General features: G+C 35.9%; 1 long non-coding RNA gene across 2 annotated transcripts in view; it reads left to right on the top strand.

Moving 5' to 3' along the window:
* The first annotated feature begins 7,144 nt into the window (after nt 1-7,144).
* LOC121908941 overlaps nt 7,145-11,625 on the top strand; it is a 29,748-nt gene continuing 25,267 nt past the window's right edge. The window contains exon 1 of one of the 2 annotated variants that reach the window (XR_006099325.1): nt 7,145-7,384. This is a non-coding gene — a long non-coding RNA (uncharacterized LOC121908941). Of the gene's footprint in view, nt 7,385-11,308; nt 11,395-11,625 lie in introns of those variants that run through there. The other variant, XR_006099326.1, reaches the window with a different exon arrangement.

Below are 11,625 nucleotides of genomic sequence, written 5' to 3'. Positions count from 1 at the left end.
GCTGAACTGTAACATTCACTGAGTCCTGATATCAAGTTGCCCCCTTTTGCCCTCTGCCTCCTCCCTCCGCAGCACTGTGCCGTTAATGGTCTCATCACAGCAACCACCGTTCCTCACATCCACAGCTCTCCTTCTCGCTCCTTGCTGTCACCTCTCGCCTAATAAGTGTTTGGTGGAGCTTTCTTGAAGGACACAGAGTTGCTGCGGCACGTCCTTGGTGCTCAAGTGAATTACGCCTCAGAGTCAGTTTGACTCTGCTGACAGACAGAAAGTGATGAGCAAGCCGTCTTAAACTTCTGCAAGATCCCTGACAAGGAAGACAACTCAATGTCACCACACTGAACGAAATATGTGAGATGAGCCTTGAGAAGTCCAGCTCTACAAAGTGAAAACTTTTGTGGTGTTTAAATATTCTCTTTTGTCCTTTGTGTCTTTACAAAGCAGAAGTTTTAGATTTCATCTTGCCCATGAGCCCTACTGTAATATAACTTCACGTCATATGTGTATTACAAGTAATAATAATAAGTAGTAGTAACTCTTATAATACATCCATGCTTCATACGCACAGACAGACGGAGAGAGAGAGAGGGGGAAGATTTCAGGATGTTGTGGCAGCTTTGATAGTGGTGTTTTAGGGCCATCTAGTGGATATAAGTGGTGTCACATTTTTATGCAGCACTTAAAATACAACAGTTAGTGTCTAGTTGTGGTTTACAGGAAGAAGAGAAACAAAGGAGAATAAAGTGTACAACCCACAAAAAATCAAGAGAAATCCAAAGAAAATTAATTCGTTTTCTTTCTTCTGTGGGATGAACAGCTGCAGTTTTTACACTAGATAAAATATACAAATTTTATCACTAAAGATACAAAATAGAGACATAATTAAAAACTGTAGTTTGTCTTAAGAAGGAGTATTGAAATGAAAATAACACGTCATATCATATATTGTTTCCTTACTTTAATTTTACATTTTCAACAGTACCCACTAAGACAGCAGTTTACTGTTTCTATTCAGTGGTGGAAAGTACATACTTAACTACTGTACTTCAGTTTTTCACTTTTCTTGATTTGTTTCATTTTATCTTACTTTGTACTTGTACGCCACTGCATTTTTACTATATTCATCTCATAGCTATAGTTACTAGTTTGCAGACTCATATTTTACATACAAAGAATTATGATCTGTTCATAAGATGTGATGTATTGTTATAGATAATCAATTGTATAAAACATGTACTTTAACTCCACATGCATCATCCTCAATAATAAAATCAAGTTAATGCATTAATAATAATAAACCAGTGATATAATATATCATAAAGTAAATCCAAAAGGGGCCATTTTACTTTATACACTTTGCTGATAATATCACTGTGTGTTTACTTGTGTTTTTCTCTGAGTTTAATACTTTTACTTCAGTAAAGGTTCTGGGTAGTACTTCCACCACCACTTTATTGTGCTCTGTATTTCAGAGTTGACTGGTCATTTCTCTCTATGCATCGTTTGAGTCTTTGGTATATTTTTATTTATAATGCCATTCTAGACAAACTTCCTTTATATCTCTGAAAACATATTTCACAAAATTCATCTTCCAATCATAATCTTTTATCACAAGAAGTAATCTGAGGGGTCGTGAGATGATTAATGGGAGAGGAAAGAAGAAAAAACATAATTTTAATACACAAATCTGTTTTCAGTTTTTGGACTTTTTCTCTGATCTTTGATTTTTGGTGAAATATTGGATCAATTAAACATTTATTGAAATGAAACCATATGAGAAGTTTAGAGGGAAAAATCACTATTTGGTGGAGCTGTTAACAACTCATAGACATCTGAAATGTGACCCTGACTACACACTGCTTTTTGTAAGACGTCAAAAGCCAAAAAGGTTGGAAACCACTGGTTTCATCTTTAACAATGTGTTGTATTTAAAAGTTTGTTATATTATCCATCGTGTCAAATCTTCATCTGAAAAGTAACTAAAGCTGTAAAATAAATACAGTGGAGTAGAAGTATAAAGTAGCATCAAATGGAAGTACTCAAGTAAAGTACAAATAGCCCAAAATTGTACTTGAGTAAATGTACTTAGTTACTTTCCACCAATGAAAAAAGCCTTTGTGTTTTTAGTTCGCGGAGGAAAATTTGAAAAAAATAAATTAAAGAACTTGGTAGACCAGACTGAATTCAAGGCTATCAAGGCTTATTATTTCTGTTTTTAGCTTCTTTCATCTTTCTTAATACTTACAATTGTTCTGTAACCTTCTCTGTTCTTTGATACTTTATTCATTACCATCTGGTTTCAGTGTTGTTTTATTTGTGTGCCTGATGTATTGTCCTGTCTGAAACTTGTACTGCTGCCTTCCTTACCAGGTCTCCCTTGAAAATGAGGTTGCCAACTTCAATGGGATTTTACCTGGTTAAATAAATAAAAAGATTAATTTGTATATTTCATATATATGACCACAAAGCATCCATTATTTCATATATTCCAACACGGTGGAGAAACAGGTGTCCTCAACACTCTGTGAAAAGCCTCTGTGAGTACCATAAAGTCACAAATAAGAGCTACAGATGCCAGTTAAGTTAAAGATGTTAAAATCATTTCAAACTTTGCATTTATTAGTGTCTTCTTGTCTGTTCACGTGTTGTCCAGCAGGGGTCAGCCGCTGCCTCTGCAGCTGCCTCCTCATGAGTTTCCCCCCCTCAGATGGAGCTGCAGACCACCTCCCATTCATCAATCTTCTTTTACTCACAGTGACAAAAGAGACATCAAATGGGGAGGTGTGGGAAAACACAACAATGCATTTCAGAACACAGACACTGGATAATATATGCAAAGTGGGAGCGAGTCCGAGCAATGTTCCCTCTCTCTCTCTCTCTCTCTCTGTGTGTGAGTGTGTGTGTGTGTGTGTGTGTGTGTGTCGTGTAAATTGGTTATTATATCTAATTTGTCTGCCTTTTTCCTGCATTTCTGCATCTGTGTAACGACAAAACAAATTAACCTCTAAATTTCAAAAAGTTAACTAAATCTAAAACCAAAACAATTCTTATAAATGTGTGAATATATTCCTACGTAGACGTTTCAGACTCTTGAAACAAGGAATAGCATTCATGCAGTGATACAGTATATTCTTGTATCAAAAGCATAGCAGTTTTTCTCTCCACAGTCCACAAAATGAACCTAAAATGATCTGTCTCTCTCCTGGCTGGCTGCTCGCTGTTTCCCACCCAAATCAAAAGGGGCGAGTCGTGGGGGGTCATGTCTGGCCACCCCTCAGGAGAATAACGGGGTCTCTGTCTGCCCCCCAAACCACCAACGGTTCTCCACTGTCCCTATGACAACAGCCAAGGACCCTGGAAGGCCCCCAGACTGGGGCGTCCGAGCAGATGCCCATAATTAACGTTGCTATACGGAGGTGTCAGTCCTGCCAGTCTGCCTTACATGGAGGCAGACCCTCTCCCAGACCTGTCAGGGTCCCATAGGGCTGTGTGAAAAATGACTGCCCTGCGGTGCTTGTGTGTGTGTGTGTGTGTGTGTGTGTGTGTGGTGGGTTGGGGGTTGGTAATGTCTGCCCACCAGTATCTGCCCAGTCCTGGCTAAAACTGACCATCATGCAGTGGGAAAATAATAATATAAAAAGCGGATTTGTTTATTTTACAGCCTAAAAATCTACTAAAGTGACATTTTGTATCATTCAAACTGAAACAAAACAAAACAAATCCTGCAATAAACCAAGTTTATAACATTTGATCATTGTTGATGAGCTCATATATGATACCATTAGGATGTTAAGTATTTTACAGAGTCACCTCTGTGTACTCGTACATCACATCTGACTATAAACCAGACAGTGTGTTCACTGAGATGCTGTCGCAACTCTGACTGACTGACTGACTGACTGACTGACTGACTGACTGACTGGGTGTCTGGCTTACACGGTTGGCTGAGGATGAGATTGTGTCTCATCCTCACATTCATCCAGCCTAAAGAGGGACCATATCAGACATCTCCATAAGTACTGAAACAACCAGACCTTGGTAACGCATATCAGATATCTGGACATTAATACTCCATCTGCTTATGGAGGCCACAGGATACGGATGAAAACTCTGGAAGGAATCTAGAAAGTGGACCTTGAGTGTCCGAGGTCAAGAGTGAACCTTCAAGCTCAACATTTATTTTTGAGTTTTGACCACATTTATAAACAGTTTTAAACCCGCCTGTGAATGTTTTCTAACACACTGTAAAGATGTGTTCATGTGTGTAATCAGTATATAAGAATCTAGCTGTGTTATCAATCATTCATTAACTGTTTATACCTCAGTTATGAACACTTCTGCTGACAAATACATTATAAACCATGTATCAAGTGTGCATATACTGCTTATAAATGCTAAACGGGGGGAACCAAAATAATGTGTTACAGACAGAAGTGATAATAGAAAAAGATGGACTGGTTTTCTTGCTTCATGAGCCAATTTGAATCCATTTTTGATTCACATTCAACGATCCACCACTATTACAGCATCACTGTGGTTTCCTGCCTCGACAGGTCAACTGATCAGTGCTGATTGGGTTAAAGACACATCCGTCTGCTGTCCGGCAAATGACACCAAAGGTCACCAAATGCACTGTCCGCGAGCCTGCGAGTTCATCAACAGACCAATGGTCACCGGCACACTCCGGCGGCTCCGAGGGGGTCAGGAGTTCATCTCACCTCTGACCTGGCCAGCCCTCTTTGTCGTCATTACATAATAAGATGTTTCCCTTCCACACTGATAAATCTATCTCTTTTCTGCAGGACCACAGAGAGTTGTGAGTAAAATGTTTTTATGGGGTTGTTCAGCCCTTTAAGACCAACTGAAGTCTGTAAAAGGGAAGCTAGTGAAAGTGAATATAAGCTTGTAAATGTGGAACAACAGAAAAGCTACAAGCTGGTTCAGAGGTTCAATTTTTTGCCTACGTTTGTTTTTGTTATAAGATGCAGGATTGTGATGATGTGGTTGTAATGAATTGAGCTATAGATAGGAAATAGCTGCTATATGTGACTCATTATCTAATTATAATAAATGCAATATTTTAGTGAAGTAACGGGAGATTGCAGATTAAATGTATGTTCAAATACTGACATGAAATTAGGTAAAATAAGGGTTATGGTGGCATAACTTCCTGATATGTTAAACTCTTCTCTTCATGATCACAGACAGAACCACACCATCCAAATCATGAGTGAGGGATTTATTCCCTCAGGGGTCGTGGGATCAGCGAGCCAGACACTGTTTTATGGGACCTCGAATGCAAGAACATGGGGAGGTGGGACGGGGCTGTCTGGGACCGAGCCAGCCAATTATACTGTGGCTAGACACTTACAGGCCATATATGTGGGAATCTTCTGCTTCTTGACGTCAAACTCACACTGACTTCCTTCTCAGATATACAGACACTGATTGTTGGTTAAAAAATACTACAGAGAGATTCAGAATGTTTTATTTAAATGGTGTAAAATATAAGTGATAAATATTGTGAAAATTGTCAGAAATACAAAGCTTGATGAGCTGTTTTGAACAACACTGACTACACATTATTTGCTGCTTGTTAGTGTATATATAGGACTATAAGGCATCTAAGTGTCCAGTGTTGAAATATGTTGTTACTAGTTTAGGTTTTTGAAATGGTTTCTGAGAAAATATGACAATTTTTTGATGAAAACTGAAACAATGTCTGTAATCTTTTTGTAAATTAACTCAAAGTCATCTATTGTCAGTGCCTTTTGTTTAACAGATTGTTTAGTCAGTGATAATGTGTCACATACGCTAAAATAGAAATATGCATCATGAAGCATGAAGTGAAAGGAAACAGTCTCTGTGTGGGTTTTTAAATGGATAAATGTAAATCTTCTGTTTTAGAAAACCGAGTGTTCTTTAACAGCCGCTGACTCTCTGAGTCATATAAAGTATTGAGCTATGACTGTTACTGATCTGCTGTCCATATAAAACTTATATCACTCTTACAACCATGATGGTTGTAAGAGGTAATTCATTCATTACCAGAACATTTATTTTTTACTATTACAAAACTAAAACATTCTTCACATATTGTTTCTGCCTTTTATGAACAAAACTGCTTAACTTCAATTTCAACTTTATTGTCTCCAAAGAGACATTTGTCTTACAGCAGATTTGAACACAAAGATCCACAAAACATAACAGAATACATAAAACATAATATGAATATTTAGAGCACACTGTATGCTAACAAATACCACATAAGCTCAGCAGCACATAGTTTTTGCTGATCAAATTTGTAATTTTTGGAGGTAAAAGCAAATGTAACCCAGACTTTGAGACATTACGTCATTAAACTACCCAAGAAGGCTTTGTATGTATATATAGCCTATATATAAGTATAACTGAACATAAAGTATCTGTCCATATACTGTACAGTACTGCAGCAACTGATTTCCAAAAATTGCTCTAGTAGTCCTTAGACGGTTTTCAGGAATTTGTGGATAAAAAATAAATCAACGTTGAATCACATTTCTTGTCATTATTTGTTTGTTTAAAACTTTAATGTTTTTGTTTTAAGCGTTTTAGCTGCTCGTCAGATACGTGATCCACCACCTACAGATATACAGGCTATAGAGTGGGAGACGATAGCCTATAGCTTACAGTAATTAATAAGCATTTTATGAGCATGCATAGACTTTGTCTATTTCAAACAGGAATACGTTTTTATTTTATTTTGTGCAGTGTGGAAACACCACATGATCGATATGTTTACTGATAAAAAATCAATTCTACGAAAAAGATTAAATTACAAACATCACAGCAGAAAACAGGCTAATAAGTGATAAAATAAGGGTAAAAAAAATCTTCAAACGGTGACGTATATTTTCGGATTTTTCATTGAAGAAGCATAATTTGAACGAGCATATGATGTTTACTTATTTTGGATGTTTGTTTACTTATTTACTCTCAGGGAAACAGAAACAACAGTATCTTCTTTGGTGTGATGTTGGCTGCAGAGACTTGATGACAGCCACACAGTGGGCCTATCTATCTATCTGCTGCTGCATTTGAATACAAGGTGACGAACTCTCCCACGGCGGGGAGCGCGCGCCTTTTTGGAATTAGCCACGCGGCACGCCTCGCATAGTAATGGCGGCTCGCGCTTTGAGCTTGAACTTGACCGTAGGAATGCGGCTCGTGGGAACGCAGGCTCGAGGGTGCCCTCCTCTATTCACGGCGCACAGGTCGGTGTCAGCTCTGATTATCATAAAACCCAGCCTGCCTCAAATTAAGGCACGAGGGCTCGGGCTCGCTCTCCCTCTTTCACGCGAGGCAGAGGAGGAATTAACAGGTCTCTCTGCACGAGCCTGCTGTGGTAAGAAGTTTACTCTGTTTACTCAAAGTTTAGCTAAGCGCCTATCCCTCTGTAACGCTAATTAAACTTTAATATTTCTACTGTGTGGAGTTTGTGAAATTGTGTCTAAGATGAAAATGATTAATATTTAACTTGTTAAAGTTTTTATAGGCTGATGTCCAGTGTGATGTTGCTTATTTCCGCCTCTACAGTTTCTCTGTGCTTTTTAAAGTTTAAAATGATAGTAACAATCCTTTTAAAAACAATGTTGCTCTTTTAAAAATGTACTGTATCTATACTTTTTTTCTCATCTCAGGATGTTTGTAAAATCTGTTATTAAAGTTTAGGAGTTATTGACCATTTGTATCATGGCCAATAAAAAGAAAGAAGTCTGTACTTTTTGTGTTTAGAGAGATTAGTTTTGTTGGTCAGATCAATGCTTGTTAATTTTTTTTTTAAACTGTCTCATGCACAAAAAAACTGTAAATCTGCAACATTACTTAACTTACACCAAGCAGGACTCATTGTATTTCTATCTGACTGTATATTTGTTGAAAAGTGGGATTTATAGTGAAGATGTGACAATACTTACTTCAACTTTTTAGGCCATAACTTTGATTTTCTTCATTTCTCAGTATTCACACAAAACAGAGCAATTGTGCATTATAATAGATTATAATAGAGCTTTTGAACTTCTTCTTTTTAAAGTATATTTCATTGTTGTACATTATAATCAGTATAATCTATTTTCACAAGTCCTTTATTAATCAATTCTTAATCTTGTATTTAGATCAATTTCTCCCCTTTTTAAAAAAAACAAAAAAAACAACAACAACAGTATGATCTTATTGAATCAGAAATTAAACTATGGTTATGGTTTTATGTCATTTTTTAAATAATTGCACTCACTGCAGTAATCTGCAACCCTGCAATAAATATATGTATATAATCAAGACAAATAATAGTAAATAACTGGACATATTCAAGTAATAATAATAATAGAATAGATTGATCAAATATTTTTGGACATGTCATTTTAACCCATTTATATGAGATGACTTCTCATCTAAATTCTTGTCCTGCAGGCCAGACTTGAGCCTGATGTCTTGATTTTGAGTTCAGAGTCAGTTCAGATGTGAGGCCTGCGAGTTTCAGCATGAAACATTAACACCAAATCAATATGTAGGTCATAGAAGAGACTCAGCCTATAAAAACCTAAAGAAGTGAAACATCTTTATATTTCTGCCACTGATTCTTCTACATTACTGTTGCCAGTAACTGTTAATTGAGGAGGCAGACGGATCCTGAAAGAAAACCTCAAATTCACTAATATAGTAAATAATCATCATACAAAAATGGGGTTTAATATGTGATTAATTAAAACATCTAATTCAAGATCATATTACTCAAAACAACAATCACATTCACCTCATAATAAGTTGGGAAATAGAATATCTACATGTTTATATCCATTCTGTTTAATTTTTTGTGAGTGACAAAGTTACAGTGATTTAAAACACTCAGACAGTAGATTATTTTTCATTATGGATTCAGATCTGTGCTTTTGTTAAAAAATATTCTGAAAAAGTAGATAAAAATGTATTTTTAAATGAACATGTAAAAGTAAATACAATAAACCACAAACTGTCAGATACTCTTTAACTCATTTCCCCGGTCATGTTCACTAAATTAAATATGTTATTATTATTATATAATGTGCAGAACTTGTCTGATCCTGTATCAGTAAATGGATGATGGATTAAGTGTCTGTAAGGTCTAAAAGATAAATAAATCTGATCAAATGTGAAAACACATGTAACATCAAATCCTATTGTTTATGTCGAAGCAATACATTTCAGACATCATAATGAATTAAATATGTATAAATTAATTAACAAATTATTTCATTTAAGTCAAACATATTGTGTGTATAAAACAAAAATACAACAATTTAAACAATCTAAAGTGCCACTGAGCTGAATGAGCAGAATAATGTTTTGTATTGAATTTTACAGGTTAATTTAGTTCAGAACATTTTTTATTCTCTCACAAATGTAATAGTAAGAACTAAAAAATGTATCCCAACATTTTGTAATAAAATCAAACTGCATTTTAAAAAATAAGATAAATAATTCAGTGAATTTTAAATAATTGTACATTCACCTCATAAAGGCTGGAAAAGGAAATGAAATTAATGCAATTTCTCTTTTATTATCATGAAAAAGTTCATATCATCTAATACAAACAGGCATTATTGAGCATTAATAATAAGAAAACAAAGATTATAAATGTATAATTTTACAGCTGTGTGGATAAAACATCATCACATCTATCAACAAGACTTCACCAACTAGAGCTGTATGTTCATGATCTGAAAGAGTAATAATAATAATAATGATAATAATGATAATACTATGATATAATATCTAATCAAAGTTTACACACAATATTTATAGATTTTACATACTTTACAGTATAAAACATTTCAGCCTGTGTTTCAGTCAGTTTAGGCCTTTCAGCCCTTTTCTGCTCAACAGGTTAACTTGTCAAATAAAAACTAAATTATAGGTTGAACTGCAGTGTTTTAATGTTTCTTAATGTTTAATTTCTCTAACAATATCCTCACACGTTTTCTTACAAATAGAATCAATCTGTTTTTTTATTGTATCTTTAATTTCTTAGTGTCAGTGTTTTCACCATAGTCTGAACTATTAGCCCTTAATTAAAACTATTCTTTATAATTAAAATATGAATTCTTATTCTGTGAAGGAGATGAATTGTTGTTGTATTTTCATGTAGATTGACTGTAGACTTTGTCTGCAGCAGAATAAGTTTTAGATTACTCACTTTCCTTTTTTTATTTGCTTTTTACTTATTTATTTATTTATGTAAACACACAGCAGCTTTATGACAGGATAATAAAGCAAATAAATATCTAAATACATCTGCAGTATCTAAATTATATCATTACTGTACCTGTTATACAGTTTTGACGAGCTGATGCATTCTCTTCTCACCAAAGAGTGTCGCTGTTTCGTCCAGTATAGAAGCATTTTTTACTGTATGCTGTTTCTTCAGTTTACACATATTCAAAATCAGACATGAGCTTGCAGCATATCGTTTGGTTTTAAGGTCCAGATCGTTAAAATTCATTTCTCGTCCTGCTCCTTAAACAGCCACATGTTGTCTGTCGGTGAGCAGCTGAGAAGCGACTGTATTTATTATCATTCCGCTGTAAGAAACAGGCTTGTGAGTCACAGGTCGATCATAAACAGGCTGTAAACACCTGCACACATCACTGTAGAGCCGCTAAGAGCCTTCAGGTAACTTCCTCTGTATTTTTATATAATAGGGAAGCGTTTGTATCCTGCATATAACACTGAAACAAGGCAACAATAGCAGGTTATATGATGCTAAATCTCTTGACTTGTTTTCTATTCACACCTTGACTATATTGATTTGTAGATATATGAATAAGGAGATTGAATGAAAGGATCCATCCTGGATATTGGAGGATAAACCCAACTCAACCTTGAGACTGTTTTTTTTTCCCTTTTAAGACGTATAAAGATGTAAATCAATTAATCCTGCTGTACATTATGTTGTCGTTTCCTCTGGACTCTGTGCATGTTTGATATTTTGAAAAACGTGACACAAATTAAGTGTCTTCCAGATGAAAATACGATGAGCCTTTAAACTGGTGGTTGTTTCTTAATAATGGAGACTTGTAGATTATTACACACCTTATTTATCGCCACAACATTTGGGTCTAATCAGTGACTTCCTGCCTGCAAACAAACAAAATAAAACAGCATCAACCTACTTTCATAGTGTTTATTCCCGTTTATTCCCCCCTTAATATTATAGGGCCTGTTTGACTAATTTGATAGGCCCGAGCCGGCTGTACTCCCTCCTCCTCCTCCTCCTCCTCCTCCTCCTTCTCCTCATCATCACCATCATCCTCCCTCCACTCGCCTCTCTCCCTGTCTGCAGCCGCAGCTCTCACACTCCTGTCTGACCCGCTTCATCCGGTAAGAGAGGATTTTTCTATATAGTATTTGTGGAAAATAGCGAGAAAAATAAATATTAGATTTGAAAGAAGACGTCTAACATTTGAGAGAAGGCGTTGCGGTTCGTCTTTGCCACGCATGATAGGAAGTAGTGCGTGCGTGTGTGTGTGTGTGTGTGTGTGTGTGTGTGTGTGTGTGTGTGTGTGTGTGTGTGTGTGTGTGTGTGTGTGTGTGTGTGTGTGTGTGTGTAAA

Source organism: Thunnus maccoyii, chromosome 12, assembly GCF_910596095.1.
Source record: "Thunnus maccoyii chromosome 12, fThuMac1.1, whole genome shotgun sequence".
Taxonomy (NCBI): Eukaryota; Metazoa; Chordata; class Actinopteri; order Scombriformes; family Scombridae; genus Thunnus; species Thunnus maccoyii.
This window is presented reverse-complemented; position numbering and strand designations above follow the sequence as displayed.